The sequence below is a fragment of the Enhydra lutris genome, unplaced genomic scaffold, assembly GCF_002288905.1.
Source record: "Enhydra lutris kenyoni isolate GAN:26980312 unplaced genomic scaffold, ASM228890v2 scaffoldscaffold7, whole genome shotgun sequence".
In the NCBI taxonomy this organism is placed as follows: Eukaryota; Metazoa; Chordata; class Mammalia; order Carnivora; family Mustelidae; genus Enhydra; species Enhydra lutris.
This window is the reverse complement of record NW_019154091.1, coordinates 10,072,669-10,090,844: the sequence shown is the minus strand read 5'-3', so window position 1 is coordinate 10,090,844 and position 18,176 is coordinate 10,072,669. Positions and strand designations below refer to the sequence as shown.

Below are 18,176 nucleotides of genomic sequence, written 5' to 3'. Positions count from 1 at the left end.
ATAATGTAGGGGAAAACATTATATGGTTCTGCTTGACTATAAAAATTATGGGACACTGATTATGATGGTACTGAAGTTATGAAATCTTTAATAGGATTTTGTCACCTTTGATCCCTATTCCAAAGTACTTTATAGTGGTGATCATATGAGTGTTATAAAAATGTGTTCAGGTGTCTCCTTCCTAGTAGATTGTAAGGGATGCCATTATAGGCTATGTCTTAGTCACCACTGTGTTGTTCTTATGTAGCCACTAGGCTGATGATCACAAAGCTCCACGGGGACCACTGTGTCATGATGGTCCCCTCTCTCGCATCTCTTCAAAACTCTGCAGTCTTCTTAGCCAAGTTCTGTGGCAGTAACATGTTGAATGAGCAAAGGGAGGAATAAATGAACAGGCAAAGCATTTTGTACTGGCAGACCCTTCTGGAAGTAGGACTGGCCAGTACAGGCATTGGTATCCTATGTAAGTGTGGCATGCAGGCACTGTTTCCTAGGACTTGTGATATGACTGCAGTCTTGCCTTCCTTTCTGGCTGCTTTTGAAGCCTTTCCTGAGGTCCTCCCCATTCTAAGATACAGCAGCTGGTGGTTGGTCTCCTTTTCTCTCTTACTCTCTTTCTTTCTTCTCAGTAGTTTTGGACTACCTCATACATGCCAAGTATATAATATATCTAATCATATATGATGCTCTTAGTTAAAAAAAAAAAAAAAAAAAAAACACTTTACTGGTATAAAAACAAAGACACAGAGAACTACCTTACACATGCTCACACACAGATAAAGAGAAACTACCAGGTTTTGACCCAATTGTCCATGGTTCTAAATCTCACATTCCTTTTGTTATACTCTGCAGCCTCCCTCAATTGTGCCCCATCTTTGCCCTTTCATTTCTCTCTGACATCCCTGTCCTCCCTCATCTCCTGTTCCCTCACCCAAAAGACAGACTGAGGTAGATCCTTGGCATACCACTTTTCAAAGGATCCCAAAACCGTGCTCATCCTATATGATGTCCCCAGTGTTCAGCCCTGTTTAACTCTTTGGTCAACACTAGGCCATTTCCCACTTCACTTATCAGACCTTACTTGGTCTTTGTGTCTCCTGTTTCCAGAACAGCTCTGAACACTATGGAGGAATTCATCTTTCTACCAGGTCAACTGTGCCATTCTCCTCTGATATATTTCATGGTAACTCCCCCCGTTTTTTTCCAGAGAGGCAGAATTGAGCAGTGGCTGAGATCATGGGTTCTAGAGTCAGAATGTCAGGGTTCAAATGCTGACTTTTCCTTCTTCCTGGCTGTATGACCTTGGATGAATTACCTCAGTGTCTCAACTTCCTCACCTGAAAAGGGAAGATGAGAAAGTACCACTGTTACAGGATTGTGGATTGTAGATTTAATCCACACAAAAAAGGCCCTTACAGTTAAAAATCCCAGAGTCAAATCCTTAATAAATGTCAAGTGTTGTTTTGAATAAAGACCAAGAGCCTCACTCATAGTTTCAGGCTCATTCCCGAATTGCTTGGGTTTTCTCCATCTTTTGATTTCTTTTTTCTTTCTCTCTCTCTCTCTTTTTGAAGATTCTATTTATTTATTTGAGTAAAAGAGAGAGTGTACTAGTGGGGGAAGGGTAGAGGGAGAGGGACAAGCAGACTCCCCACTGAGTGAGGAGCCCGATGTGGGGCCAAATCCCAGGACCCTGAGATCATGACCTGAGACGAAGTCAGATGCTTAACCAACCAAGCCACCCAGGTGCCCCTGAACTTCTGATTTCTATTCATTCCTCCCTCTCCTCTGGCCTCCTGTGTCCTGCCTGTTCCTCCAGTCTGTGGTAGTCTGTGACATAGGCTTTGTCCACTTCTGAGCCTGGACCTCATCTTCCACCTGCATCCCACAGTCTGGATTGGGTCGATCTTCCCTGTCCACTTCTGTCTGCTGATCTCCCTTACAGAGCTTTCAGAGCCTTCAAAAGTCCCTTTCCCTTTGTGAAACCTTTCTTACTAAGAGGGAGAAGAGTGAGTAATTCCCCTGCTTGTACGTTTTCTGAACATACCACATCACCTCACCAAAACATAGTATCACTGTGAAGTGCGTTTCTGAAAAGAAAATCATTTGATTTCCCTCTTTGTCCTCTACCTGATTATGTGCTTGGAAGATCAGTGTTCATTTAGGACAGGGTACTTTTCTCTGTGTGTGTTCTGAGCCCGCAGCTCGCAGAGAATATAGGCTCTGACTTCACAGGCCGTTCTCCCAGTTTTGTTTTTGTTTTTGTTTTTGTTTTTGTTTTTGTTTTTACAGAAAGGCTTCTCTTTTTTATTAATCAGATGGAGAAAACATCAAGTGTTGCACAAATAGCAATGAAAGGGGAGAAAATCACTCTAGCCCTATCACGCCGCAACAATTGGTTACATGTCTTTTCTCTCCTCTTAATGACAGACAAGTCTGAATTTCACCAAGCAATCATACGGTGCTTGGAAATGAACAGAGAGTTGTGAAAATAATGCTTCTCATCCTCAGGTAAAAAAAGCAAAAATCGAGTAAGTACTCAAAGTAATACAAAGCAATGTTACCCGTAGTGACAGTGCAGGATAAGAGCTTCAACACCTGCTAATTTACAGCTAAAGAACTGTATAGACGAGTAAGTAAAAATTAAATTACATTTGTGTAAGAAACTGTCTTCAAAACATTATAGGAATTTGCATACGTAGAATCCAAAGTATAAGACAAACTATTTAAATTCTGATTTATATAAATCAAAAAATGCTAAAATATATTATTTGGGGCTGGGGGGAGGGAGAAGCTTTAGTCACTAAATACAAACATGATGAACTAGATAAACCAGGTTGAATATTAAATTGCACCTGTGATGTGTAAATTCCTGACTCAGAGGAGAGGTCATGTAAAATCACCTATCCACTGAAAACCTAACCCCTAACCTGCATTCTGAAAATCGGTGTTTAATGCTTTACTCAGATCCAACATTTGAAAAGGCCCCTAAAGCTTGCTCATCTTGCATCGGGGATATTTAATTTCTGCTAACTAAAGATTTTTTTCCTCGGGGTAGATATAGAAAACACTGGTGCTTCTTTCCAGCCTTCCCCCTCCTCTCTTGAAAGCTTTCATATTTAGCCCTGTATATTGTTTGACCATACCTTGTGCTTCAGGCCCTGTGTTGGAGGAGTGACTTTCCTAGTCACATGGTAGGAACTGTTCTGGATCCTTAAGAAAAAACTGCTACTGAATAGTGCCTAGTCTTCTCCTTTGAAAAGATAACAAAAATTATAATGGTTTTGCCTGTCATTTAAAAATAAACAGACTCTGAACTTGTCTGGATTTATTGGCTTTACGGAACCAGACCGAAAGTACACCATGCACCAAATTGTGGCGGAACAAATTCTTCTTTAGGACATTTATGGCAGGTTGGGCTTTTCTTTTTTTCTTTGTGTGTCTCATTACTGGCAATGATTTCTGAAGCATCAGGCATTTTCCACCTTTGTATAAAATTAAGCAAAGACAGACTCTTAGTGGCCTTGAATTACTTCTCCTCTCTGGGTTTAATCAAATCCTTGTTGTGACTGCCTTATGGTGTCCTAGACAGAGGTGGGTGGGTTTTCCTAAAGAGCAGGGAGTAGTTTATTAAGCATGCATTTTGGATGCCAACTGGCCAATCTTTTTTACCTCGATGAATAAATCAGTTCCTTCAATGAAGGAATGCAGGCATTTAAGGAAAATTGTGTGTCTGTAAGATTAGTTGTGTACGTAGAATGTTTGTTAATGGAGAAGATGGGGATATTGCTTGAGCAGCTGCCCTTGCTATTACTAGATGTTAACATTTTAGTTTTACTTTAGTTTTCAAACTGATCTCTCAAACATAATTGCATTTGAACTACACAGCAATCATGTGAAGTCGGTAGGGAAGGTATTTATTATCATACAGGGAATTCTTCCTAAAGAAACTGGGGCTGATCATGTTGGCTTCGATCTCCTGATTGAACCTAAATGGTGGTCTTTCCATTCTTTTTTTAAAATTTTTTTTAAAGATTTTTATTTATTTATGTGACAGAGATCACAAGTAGACAGAGAGGCAGGCAGAGAGAGAGAGGAGGAAGCAGGCTCCCTGCTGAGCAGAGAGCCCGACGTGGGGCTCGATCCCTGGACCCTGAGATCTTAACCCAAGCTGAAGGCAGAGACTTTAACCTACTGAGCCACCCAGGCGCCTCTGGTCTTTCCATTCTAAACACAGTGATTTCCCCCACTAGATCAGGGAGTCTCACACTTGACTATTCAGAAGGCCCGGCATTGGGATGAGAAATTCACATTTTTGTCACATACCCCAGGAGACTGATGGTGATACAGGTGTGTGTTGGCCCACACTTTAAAAAACCCATTCTATGCCATGTATCTTGGGTTTCAGCCTCTTTTTATTAAGTGTAATGCTTGGAAAATATCAGTTTTAAGGTGTCACATTTAACATAGAGGATTGAAAAGTTCATTTAAATGTGTCAAAATCCACAGTGATACATAAAGTTATGACAACATTGTTCATAATAGTTGAAGACTGGAAACCTTCCAAATATTCATTGACAGGGAAATGGTTGAATGGCCAAATGGTACACTCATAAAGAGGAATAATATACATTTATAAGAAGGAACAAGGAAAACCTGTATCTTTCCATGAAGTAATTTTTAGGGTCTATTGTTAAGTGATAAAAATAAAATGGAAAAAGTATTTATAGAGTATGCTACTTTCAGTGTAAGGAAGAAAGGAAAATTCGAACATATTTATGTATAATAAATAATATATAATTATTAATATAATAAAAATAATATTTACGTATATATGTGTATAAACACACACAGCCTGTACCTCAGGGTGTTTGGTTTCTTTTGGTTTTTTGGATTTTTGGTTTTTCCCACGGAGTATATTTGGGCACATCTGGGGCAAGGAGGCTCTGCCTCTGAAAGAAAGTGTTGGGCCTCTTTGTGGTGAACTGGGGCTTGTGCTGGGAGGGGGGATCCTGTGAGGCAGCGGGAACTTGACCTTCCTGTCTTGGAGCTGCATGACTGCCAGTTGGCAGCGCTGGCTGGCTGCAGTCTCCTTCTGCTTCGTGATCTGGATCCAGTGGGCCCAGGTACTGTGCCCGTAGTGCAGGTCTCCATAGCACTGGGGGGCAGTGCCTGCTGTGGTCAGGTCCCCGGACTCCTGGTGCATGCCGTGGGTACTGTTGCAGGAGGCCTAGAGTAGCCGGGCACTCAGATTCTTCACCCACAACGAGAATTTCTCCCACACCCACCCACAGCAGTTCCTCTGAAGACTTTGTCTTCTTCAGCAGAGACACAGAGTACCAGAAGCAGAACTTGGTGACAACATGATTAGGTGCAAAGATTGGCAGGTGATGGAGGGGCAGAGTGTGGCCTCTGGGGGTGGGCAGGCAGCGCCCAACTACCTTGTTCTTTTACAGTGTGCCTGAGGCCCTCAGGGCACCCTCTCTGCTCTTGCTGCCACCCAAGAAAGGAATAGGTTCTTTATAGATAATTACAGCAAATAAATGCAGAAGGATGCTAGAAATAGAAAACCACTATTTAGCAACATCTACTGAAATAATGGAGCCAGGCAACAATCATTAATGGATGCTAAAATCTGAACTGAAATTGAAGCTTTGTAATTGAGAATCAGTGTGACATTTGAACCCAATGATCACTAAAAGTAGACTAGCTACTCCTCCTGATGTGATCTGATTGAAGAGAAACAGCACCACTTATGCAGTATTCTGCCCACATCTCTTCTACACAAATTTGAACCAGAATCTCAAAGTTCAGTATCCACCTATTAGTTTACAGGAAATACAGGAGACAGAGGCACATATTCAACAGCACCACAAGGGCATAAATAGGCCAAATCCAGAGTGTGGGAGTTCTTTTTTTTTTTTTTTTTAACATTTATTTATTGCAGAGAGAGAGAGAGAATGTGGGGGTGGGAAGGGACAGAGGGAGAGGAAGCAGGCTCCCCCCTGAACAGAGAGCCCCATGTGGGACTCAGTCCCAGGACCCTGAGATCATGACCTGAGCTGAAGGCAGACGCTTAACCAGTTGAGCCACACAGGTGACCCCTGGAGTGTGGGGAGTTCTTCAAAATTAAGGACCCAATTTCTTCAGCAAATAAATGTATGGGAAAAAAGTAGGAAGGGGAATAGTTAGAAGTTAAAAAACGTAAGAGACCTGTAAATCAAATGCCATGTCTAGACTTCATCTGAACAAAAATCATATAAAAATACCTTTCTTTTTTTTGAACAATAGGAAAATGAAACATAACTCTATTACATGTTATTAAGAAATGACTGAAACTTTATTGATCTGCTAGTGGTATTGTGATATATATATATATATATTTTAAAGTCTTTACCTACAGAAGCACTTGCTATTGAATTGCTATGATGCCTAAGATTTCCTTTAAACATATCACATCAAAAGAAAAAAAGTGTTGAGGAAAGCAGATGAAATCAGAATGGTAGGATGTAATAGTTATTGAGATTTGGTGGTATGTCCTGGGAGTTCCTTACATTTTTCTCTCTACCTTGTTGTATGCAGAAAATCTGCATAATAAAGAAGATCAACTTGTGCTATTTTAGAAGCCATATCCTGGCTAAAGGCCTGGATTGTAGCCATTGTTTGTATAACTCAGGGAGAGTCATGGCTACTCCCTTTTCTCCACCTCCCTGCCATTTTGCATTTCTTTCATTCGTTCTGCTTCACTGGTTGTTCACTCCATCACATCTTGTACCACCACTGTGGTAAATCTTCCACTAGCAAGGTGTAGACACTAAGGTTCTCACTATCCGGATGAGGAAACTGAAGTGTGAGGGGTTCAAGTTTCTTTTTTTCTTTCTTTTTTTTTTTTAAAGATTTTATTTATTTATTTGACAGACAAGAGATCACAAGTAGGCAGAGAGGCAGGCAGAGAGAGAGGGGGAAGCAGGCTCCCTGCTGAGCAGAGAGCCCAAACCGGGGCTCAATCCCAGTGTTAGGGTCCGTGATCAAAGGAGTGAGACTGATAAAAGCAAAGGTCAAGCAAAGCTTTATTTGGTGCCAGCACTGAGAATCAAACCGACCGGTCGGGGCTGCTTCCTACAAAGAGAAAGCGACGACCCCCAGCCTCATAGGCTAGCTTTTATAAAGCAAAGGCCATGTAGTTGAGCCTGGCCAATGAGATTGTAGCACACAAAGAAAGTTACACGGTCATGCTAGGTCACACACGGGTGGCCATTTGGATTACAATTTACCCTATAATAGCTGTTTGAACTAGCCTATCACTTTGGTCAGAATTGGCACCTTAGTTTGGCGCCCAAAAGGCAGGGTTTACATTCTTTGGTGGTTAGGGAGGTAGTAGGTGCACTTTACTGATTGGACGTCTCCACCTGGCCTAACACGTCCTGGTATCTGGGCTCTGTTATCAGGGGCTGGTCAGCCATATTATACTGCTTTCCCAGACCTCTTTCTAAGTAAGTTCCTCTGGGGGGCAGGGTCAATCTAAGTTCACTGCATAAACAACAAAATGGCTGTTCTACCAAGATGGGGTTGCTCTGGCTAAGTAGGCCCTTACACCATGACCCTGAGATCATGACCCGAGCAGAAGGCAGAGGCTTAATCCACTGAGCCACCCAGGCACCCCAGGGTTGAAGTTTCTTTTCCACAAACCCATGTCCCTCTGTCACCAAAATAGGAGCTCTTGTGGATTATTTCTTGCTGCTTCCCGGAAATAATCCTTTGATTTTATAGTTTTTCAATTTTTATTTTTAATTTTATTTATGGATAAATTTTAAACACTGAGTAAATAAGGATAGATGAAATGGAGTAGCATCTGTGTATTCCTTGTGTGTGAGAAAGATGCAAGGTATCTTTCTGACTGTGATAATTACAAAGGCCTAATCAGAGGCAAGGCAGTGATGGGACTAGAGTATGTAGCAACTTTCTTCATACTCACAGAAAAGTAAATCTCCACAAATTGTAACTTAAAGCCACAAAATAAGATTTCCCTATGCTTGTTCTTCAACAACAGTATTTGCTCATCCTTCTACTAAAGTGGAGGCCAGAGAAAATTGGCTGATTTAATTTCTCTTGTGTCTGTAAAATGCTTTTAGGACTATCACAATAAAGAAATGCTCTGAAACAAATAAAATCCTGAACTTCCCCTGAGCCACGATTTGCTTTATTTTCTTCCAAAATTATTTTGGCATTTGTCAAACCCAGGTGTGCCGATGGGCAAGTGCGGCCTGTCATTGTCATCTGTCACACGTGACGCTCTAGACGTCTGAGATAGCAGCCGTCAGTCAGGGGTGCTGGCAGGCACATCGCTGAATTCCCTGCAGGGCGTGCGCGAATCATACCCTCTGCTTTACAAGATTTAGTGTGACTTTCCAGAATACCTGCAGCGTGGCACTTCGTGACTGATCCCATGTAATTTATGCCCCAGAGATGTCTGACTGCAATCTTAGGAAATTATATTAATGGGTTTGACTTTGTTGTTTCCTTCAAGAATCAAGGCACTAAATATAGTCAAAATGAATGACAGAATTTACCAGGGCATGCCGGTGAGGGCATCAAAAATGGATAAAAAATAAATAATAAATAATAAATATTGAGTCTTGCTATTTGCCAGAAGCTGTACCAAGTCCTCTAAACACATACTGATGTTTAACTCTCTCAGCGATCCTGTTTTATAACTGAGGTGGCTGCAGCACTGAGAGGTTAAGTGACTGCCTGAGGTTGCACGCTTAGTAATGGCAGAGCTGGGCTCTGAACTCAGGCATTGTGAGTCCTAAGCCTTTGCTGTCTCACCATTGGGCAGTCTCGGAGCCCCAGCAGAAAGTAATCCCACACGGTAATCCATACCTTTGGATTGGTACGGTAATCCATACCATACATGTGCCTTTGCAGACATTAGGGCACGGTAGAAACCTGGGTCACATGCCAGAGCTCCATCTGACAGTTTGACAGGTATCTAAAGCTAAGCAGAAAGAGATGAAGAGATTGATCAAGCACATCTGGCAAATCTTCTGTATTTGATACTCGATACATGGAGTTGATATTAGAATACAGGGTTCCAGAGTGACTTACTGTCCAGTGGGAAAGCCAGTTGGCCTGGTGACCTTGTAAGACAGTTAAAGGACATAGAATGGATATTCAGGAACGCTTGGGTGGCTCAGTTGGTTGAGTGGTTGCCTTCGGCTCAGGTCATGATCCCAGCGTCCTAGGATCGAGTCCCACATCAGGCTCCTTGCTCAACAGGGAGCGGGCTTCTCCCTCTGCCTCTGCCTGCCACTCTGACTGTGCTCGCTCACTCTGGCAAATAAATAAATAAAATCTTAAAAAAAAAAAAGAATGGATATTCATTCAAGATTATCAGAAAGAAATTAGGTGAGAAATGAAATGAAAACAAAAGGCAAAGAAATACCATTTTGACATAAATAAAAGCGTTTCTCCTGCTTAGTGAAGGGAGTGCGTTTTCATTCCTGATTTGTTGGAGAATCATGGAACCTGCTTACTTTGAAATCCTAAAATCTCTTTAGGCCCAACTCATTATTAGTGTGGTATACTTTCCTCAAAAGAGTGATATTTTCACAAATGCTTTTTCTGGCTCCAGCCACGTATAGAAACATTGGAATGAGTCCAACATGGTGTTTTGCCTTAAAAAAAAAAAAAAAGGAACTGTATTTGATAATGCATATGCTACAAACACCTCTAAAAATAATTTGCTGTTGACAAGTTATTTCTTTGATATTTTTTCCAGGCCCAGGAGAGGAAGCTTTAAAATTTAAATTTGATTAACCTAGTACCTTTGAGAGCAAGGACAAGAAACTTTGCCAGCTTATATGATTGAAATATGCTTTAGTATTTATATAATGATTGAGAATGACTCAAATTGGTTTTCTCTGGTAAAGAAACAAAAAACAAAAAAATAAAATTAAAAAAAAATTAAAGACTTAAATATGTCTCCTCCAGAGGGTAGCAGGCTTAAGTCAACCACTGGTATATCATCTTCCTCAACTTCCCAGTCCTTGACCTGTGAGTTAGAAGGCAAGGATGCTTCTTTGGAACTTCCTTCATACCTTCTTTTACCCTTCAGTATTCAACCACAAATGTTGTTGGCAGCTCCTGGCAGAACAGGAAAGGAGGCCAAGAAGTAGATCTATAAAAGCAGAGGGATTTGTTCATAGAAGCCCTTTGGTGAATAAAAGAAAATGGATTTGAAATCTTGGCAGTACCAGCAGTATTTATTAAAAATGCAAGCTAATGATAATAATATCAAACAGCATTATGGAGGAATAGTGAATACCCCACTTCACAGGTCATTAACTCAGATGTATGTTTCGCTACCGAAGAGAGCAGACATGATCAAGAACATGTGAGATCTAGTCCATGAACTGGTCACTTAATTCTTTGGCCATAGATTCTGTATAAAAGACTTGTACGTGATCTCAGTGATTATGTTCTACTTCATCAAAATGGCATGATTCTAAGTTCCTATGGGATATCCAGGTAAGATGAGGCAGGGGGAACATTAGTTTTGGGTTTTGCCTTAAAAGGAAGTGTTGGGGAGGCAACAGAGAGTAGCAGGGGTCACAGACTCAAATGCCTGTGTAGGCAAATAAGTGAAGTGAATTTGATATAGCAGAAGTACATATCCATATTTTATGTAAAAACCCCATATTTTTAAACATTGACAAGTTTTTCTTTTTTTTAAATACCTAAAAGTTGAATTGCTGGATCATGTGGTTCTGTTTTTTGTATGTCTATATGTATGTATGTATGTATGTATGTATGTATGTATTTAGTTTTTTAGTTTTTATTTAAATTCTGGCTAGTTAACATATAGTATAATATTAGTTTCAGGTGTACAATTTAGTGATTCAAGACTAACATTCAGCTCCTGGTGCTCATCACAGCAAGTGCCTTCCTTAGTCCCCATCACCTACTTCATCCATCTCCACAACCCAAAAGTTGACAAGCCTTTCCGTTTTTATCAACTCACTGTTGTTGGTGACACGTGGCTGGCCAATGGGCCTTTGGCTTTTGGACTTCTGGGATAGACTCCATTATTAATGGATAAAGGGCAAGGTTTTAGATTCTGACAAACCTGAATTTGAACCTTGGCCCTGCCCTCTAATAAATATGTTAGCTTGTATATCCATATTTCACTTCTTAAAGTTTCAAGTTTCTTTATTTGTAGAAATGAGAATGGCAGTACCTTTTTTGTTGGATTTCCTAAAGATTACATGTAGCACCATATTTAATACAGAGTAGGCACATTCTAAATGTTAATTCCATTACCATTGCCATGGTGGTGGACCGTCTATAATTTTTTCATTTTTACCTTGAGGGCCAGTTGCTCAACCTTTAGAAAAGAATGATAGATGCCAGTGCTGCTTCATAGACTCTGCAATTGAAATCTCTTCAACCTGCGGTTCAGTTGTTTGAAAATACAGCTTTCATCTTTAAAAGACCCCATTTAGAAGGACACGTTTTCTTTTTGCCAGGGGATACAGGAGGCAGTAAAATCAAGATGGTTGGTTACTCTCAAAACCTCTTTTGACAGTGAGGAAACACAACACCACATTTCCTCCTTAGGAAAAATCTAGTGTCTGGGGGCCCTGCTGTGATGATGGTAGTTTCATAGTTTGGTTATTCCCAAGGGAAATCTATTTTGAAGAGAATTTGCTACATGCCCTACTATGTGCAGGGCACTATTCCAAGGGAATAATATAAAGACGACTAAGACCTAATGGAATCGTCATGTACAGGATGGCCTTGAGAAGCGACACAGACCTTCAGGGATGTGCTTGTTCAAGGTATGTGATTGTTCAGGATGTGTCGTTCAAGGTATCTTTGAAGTCTCCCTTTGGAATTCTCCTTTAGAGACCTTGGCACATTTTGCTGAAGATTTTTATACTGATGGTATTCATTCTTGGAAGGTGGTTTTGATTTGGGAGACTTGCCAAGAACTCTAACTGACGAAGTCTTCCATGTAGGTGGTGATCAAACTGGCTAGAGTAATTTTTGGTTAGAAATGGGTTAGGACCATAAAGTAATATGACAAGTTTCTTGTATGACACATAAACTAATCTTAGAGATAAAGGCAGTTCCACAAGAGGCATTCGGCAAGTTTTTTGCTCAAAACCAGTATCCCTGAAATATACCTGTAGCTTCCCACCAGGGTTACTTTGAAAGGAGTGGTGCTCATCTGCCCATATGGTATAGTATGTCTTCATAGAGAACCTTGTACTTACCTCTTAGCAAACTGAATTTTGTTTTTCCCTTTAAAATATTGTAGCATTCTGTGAAGCTCTGGGAGAGATTTTCTCCAAGAAAATGAAACAAATTAGATCCATTCTCAGAAGATGTTAATGGAAAGAAATACATGTTTATACCAAGTTCTTTAAAACTATCTGAACTGGAAAGGATTGCCTCATTGTTGACCATGATTATTCTACCATGATTTAGAGACAAATAAGTTTCCTGTCAAAGTGTTTAACAGTAGAATTAAAGAGTTCTGTGTTGTGGCCTGTTGAGCTCATTCATTGATTCCACAGTTATCTTTTGAGGCCGAATATATGCCAGGCATAATCAGTCACTTACGATGATGATAATGATGATAAATATGTTGGCTTCACCTCCTGGAAGTCTGCTATGCAAGAATACAAACTTATTCAGTAACTGACCTGAGTATAATTAATAGTAGTATTATCAGTTATCCTACTTTTTCCTTAAGGGATAATTTGGAGTTTCATGGAGCGGTGAGCCTTTCTGGTACATTTGAAATATTGTTCATTTTAGGACCATTGGACCATGTATATACTCTTGAGGAAATACATCTCTGGCATGGCACCTGGTCACCATGTGGGTGGTCCCTCAGGTCCAAGGATCCATCTCAGACCACTTCTTAACCAAATGTGTCATGGAGCCCTCATTAGAATGATGTTCTTGGTTGTAGGGGGAGGCAAGGCTCTGAGGCTCTGAGGTTGTTGTCATGTTCCATCACCTCTTCAGGGTGCTGTCTGGGGAAGGAGAAATAGCAGTGGTGCTGGAATCAGAAGACGACACTTTCCAGTCCCAGCTCTGCTCTCCTCAGCGGTCATTACCTCATCAACCTAGACCTCAGTTTTCTAACCTTCCGGAAGAAGGTTATTCCTGCTTATTCCCAGCATTGTTGTGGGGCTTTGTAGGAGATGGGGTATGTGAAAGCATTGTAGGGATGTTAGTCCTTGTTGCTGTCATCCTCTTTCTTTCTTTCTTTTTTTTTTTTTAAAGATTTTATTTATTTATTTGACAGAGATCACAAGTAGGCAGAGGCAGGCAGAGAGAAAGGAAGGGAAGCAAGCTCCCTGCTGAGCAGAGAGCCCGATGCGGAACTCGATCCCAGGACCCCGAGATCATGACCTGAGCTGAAAGCAGCGGCTTAACCCACTGAGCCACCCAGGTGCCCCCTAATGGATTTTTTTTTTTTTTTTTTAAATCTCAAGGCCAGCTTTCCAAAATAAGCTCTGTGGTGTTGTAGACTGCTTGAATTTTTTTACTTAGCTTTCTTACTCTGCCTAAATTTCCAGTAATTAGAACTTCTGATAAGAACTTTCTTTTAAGAATAGAAATACTTCTGAGACTCTTCAGAAGTTAATAGCTATATACAAGTAATTGCAAATTTCTTAAAAGCATTTTTCCCCCTACTTACTTACACGTAGCTGAGGTTAGAAGGTCCTAGAGAAGGAATTCAGTTTTGAGGAACTGGCCTGGCAAGTATTATAGTAAAGGACTTAGGACAAAATAAAGGTACTTGGGGGCTTGGGGAGCATGTAGTTAGGAAGTAGGGGAGGCTTGCAGAAAGGTGTTGAAGGATGTCCAAGGCCTTCCTCCACCTGTTTTATAATGTTCTCTAAGGCTGGCCCAGCTTTCGTGAAAGGATCCATATCTTTTCTCTGCATTCTGCCCCAAGGAGTTCCAAGATCTGGAATTCAGATGAGGACTCTTAGTGAATAGTTTGGTTATATTGTAGGTTAAATAGGTTTGATAATAAAGCTTGCCACCATTTATGCTATTATATTTATCACTTATATAGGTCTCAAGCTAGGTGTTACTGATTTTCACGGTGTCCTCTCATAGAACCCTGGTGTCATAAACTGTAATACTGATAGCAGTTATCGTAGCAGGTGTAGTAGTAATATTTTCTATGTTAAAATACAGAACTTGGTATGTGCCAGGTGTAGTTCCAGTTGTGGCTGCTCACTCATTTAAAGATACAGGTTGTCCCTGTTATTACAAGTGACACGGTTTGAGTACAATATGTGTTGTACTACTATTGTCCCCATTTTACAGATGAGGAACTAAGGAACAGAAAAGTTATATGCCTGAACTTCCCAAGGTCACACACCTACTTAGTAGCAAAGCCTTGATTTGAACACAGAGTCTGGAGATCCAGTTTCTGATCTTAACTGTTATACTGTCCCCACATGACTGAGGTTTTCCACAACTGAAATAAAATGATAAAGCCCCCCTCAATCCACGGAAGTTAACAGTTTATAGAATTTTCTCAGTTTTAGGTTTTTGTGTCTCAAATCTTTGTACCCAGTACAGCAGATAACCAATGAGAGAACAAGTGGCAAGTTAATATCAATGATATAATTATGCATCACTGTATCCTGAGAGTTTACCCAGACAACCCGCATACACTAAATGGCGATAAAGCTAAGCAGTTTGCAGCCACAAAACAAGAACAGAAGAATTGCAACCATAAGCAACTGAAGACATGCATGGGTGATGAGGGTAAAATTCCTTCAATTTACAGACATTTCAAGCACAGGTATATGTTCTGCAACAGGACTAGGCATCGTGTGGCAGTCGGACTTCTTAGCATAATTTCAAATGAGAATCATCTGCAAACTCTAGGAATGTACTAGTTTTGGCAATCCTAAATAACTTACTTAATATGTTATACTACTTATTCATGCACAAAACCAAAACCAGAAAAAGCAAACAAAAGTTCTTAGACTTCCTCTTCCGCCATTAGAATGGATGGAAGAGTTTAGATGTTGTCATCAGTTTGCTGCTTACCAGTAAACCCCTCATGGCCCTGCAGCTGACAGTGGGTCATGCTTTGAGAATTCCTGCTTTAAAGAAAAAAATAGTTCATACCTTTTCCTGAAGTCAGTTAAAGGAGACAGCAACAGCACAGCAAAAATCCTTCCTTGACCCCTAGCCAACCTATTTCATTTTTCTGCTCTCCGTCATTACAGAGCTTCTAGAAAGAACTCTGTGTGCTCATTTCTATTCCTCATCCCCCACTCTTTTCAGCCCACTTCATTAGGCTTTCATCCCCACCAGTCCACTGATGGTGCCTCTGTCAAGGGCACCGTTCACGTCCGTCTGGCCATATGCCACGGTTTATGATGGTCAATTCTTTTTTCTCATGTTACTTTTAGCAACATTTGATATAATAGGTCACTTCTTTTATGGAATATTTTCTTTTCTTGGCTGATGTCAACCCATATTTTCTTGTTTTTTTTGTTTTTGTTTTTGTTTTTTTCCACACCTCACTGATGTTCCTTCTCCTTCTGACCTCTGGCTATTAGAAAGCCTCCAACGCCTGATCTTAGAACTTCTCTGTACTCCTTTTCTGGGTAATCTCTGTGGGTCCTGTTGCTTTATATATCTTCTGTTTGCTAACTGACATTTTGAAGCCTGACTTCCAGGCTTGAATGTCTGAGAGCAGCTCGAATTTAACGCACCTCAGTCAGAACTCTTCATCTCACTTCTGCTTTCTCCATGAGGCCAACCCCTCCTAGCTATCCCCCCTCAGAAAGTAACTCTATCATACACCCCACTGTTGAAGCCTCACACCAAAGCAACATTCTGGGTTCCTCTTTTCCCCTCATCTCCCACAGCCAGTCTGTCAGTATCCTATACTGAAAGACCTCCTTAGTCACCCACATCCATCTATTTCTCTCGTCTTTTCTGCCACCACCCGAGTCCAAAGCTCTGACATCTTCCACTGGACTCCCACATTGTCTCCTGACCTGTCTCTCTGCTTCTGTACTCACCCCTGCAGTCTGCCAGAGGTAGCAGCCAGAGCAGTCTTTTAAAATATAAATGTCACTCCTCTACGTGAAATCCTCCATTGGCTTCCCATTGCACTTAGAAGAAAATACAAACTCCTTCATGCTGTAGCTCCTGCCTATATCCATACCTTCTCTCCTGCCGCTCTCCCGCCTCTCTTCCATGGCTCGTGTCCCTATTTTGTTCTTCACATATACCACGTGAGTGTCAAACCTCAAGGTCTTCGCAGTTCTCTTCTCTCTTGTTGGCATATAGATCACTTTATACGGCTGGCGTCCACTCATTACTTTGGTCTCAGCTACAGAGCTGAGAGAGATTTTCCCTAACTCTCCTAGCCAAAGTGCCCATATGGTCCTGGGTTATACTCCTGCCTACAGCCCATTTTCTTTGAGTTTATAGAAAGGCATGCATGTGCTTTTGCATTTGTTTATTTATTTGTTTTGCCCCTAGACTATAAACTCCAGAAGAGTGGATTCCTTGTCTGTCTTGTGTGTGCTGTCTCCCCAGTACCTAGACTAGTATCTGGAACATATGGGAGGTTAATACTTACTGCATGAAGGAACACATGAATAACTTTCGTTTCTGATTCAGGATCAAAGAACTTTGCTCCCAAGGACTAATCTGTATGGTATTACCCCCATACTTCTTCCCCTGGCCTTTGCCCCCTGCTCATTTGAACTCTGTGCTTGTGTACTGTGTAAAAGCGTGTTCAGCATTTTTAAACAGGTTTAAAGACATATATTGTACTTTGGGTTCTTTGTCATTTCCAGTAGTCAGATTCTGTCCGGGGCCCCATCCACAGGGGTCTTGTCCAATTTCCCAGTTTCTCAGAAAGGTAGTAATATTTATGGCTGCTTGCATGTCCTCTCCTCCAGTAGTGTTTGAACTTCACACCATTCATCTGCAGAGCTGGAACACTTCCAGGTCTGAGCAAAAAGCAACTGAGATCCACCAGCTCCACTCGCTCTTTGATCTAAGGCACTCTTGTTTCTTCTTAGCTTTTCTTTGCTTGTCTTTGGTTGTCAGTTTGCTCCTTCCTTTCCTTCCCCTCCATTTTTCTTTTCCTGTAGCAAACAACTCATAAATTTCTAGTTCAGTAAGATCAACTGCGAGAAAGGCCCTTCCTCAGTTGTATTTATATAACTAAAAACTATGTTAAATCTTAATTTTAATGTGATAATTGAGCAGCCTTCCAGAAAATAGCCAGGGCATGTGCATTGTTACCAATTTGATTGTTATACTGGAATTGGCCAGGGCGTCAAAAGTGAAATCCTTTGTCATGTCTCCGAGTAGGTTAGTACTTTGGGAATCTTCTTGACAGGGGATGAGTTGGAATCAACAAATTTTATCAATTTATCTCATGGGTGTAATTGTACCTATGTATGTCTCTACTTGATAGAGAGCTTGGGTAAGCTTGTTTTCAAGGACATTTGGGTTCTTTCTCAGAGAATTGTATCTTAAGGAAAAGTTGAAAGAAAAGTAGGCTGTTGGGATTTTCTTTTCAGTCATAACTAACAGATTTGTTACTGATAATCTTTTGCATGTAGTTAGAAGTCTGTTCTTTCTGCCAAGATCAGTCTTTTTTTTAAGATTATATTTATTTATTTGACACACAGAGAGAGACAGTGAGAGAGGGAGTGGGAAGGGAGAAGCAGGCTTCCTGCAGAGCAGGGAGCCTGACTCGGGGCTTGATCTAGGACCCTGGGATCATGCCCTGAGCCAAAGGTAGATGCTTAATGATTGAGCACCCCAGGCACCCCTGCCAAGATCATTCTTTATGAACTACCATATAAGTCATTTGAATAATACTTTTAAATATCAAGTATTTACTTGTGATCAGCAAAAACATTTCTGGGGCTAGACTTTTCCTTGTTATGGGTATACTTTTTCTAAGGATTTTTTTTTTTTTTTACTATAGGCCCTGTTTCCTTAGGTCTTAGGGTTAATGGGTCTCTTTGATGTTGATAATTTTCATTTTGCTTGTTCTTACCCCTTCTGCTCTAATAGCGCTTTGGCCCTTTGCAAATCTCTCCTTCCCCCTTGGCCTGTCTCACATGCCCACAAGAAGCTTAGGCCTGAGG

General features: G+C 40.9%; 1 protein-coding gene and 1 pseudogene across 1 annotated transcript in view; one reads left to right on the top strand and one right to left on the bottom strand.

The window, feature by feature from the left end:
• LOC111142217 (CASP2 and RIPK1 domain containing adaptor with death domain) overlaps nucleotides 1-18,176 on the top strand; it is a 176,201-nt gene that overhangs the window by 106,132 nt on the left and 51,893 nt on the right. The window lies entirely within an intron of this gene.
• LOC111142300 lies at nucleotides 4,863-16,379 on the bottom strand (annotated as a pseudogene).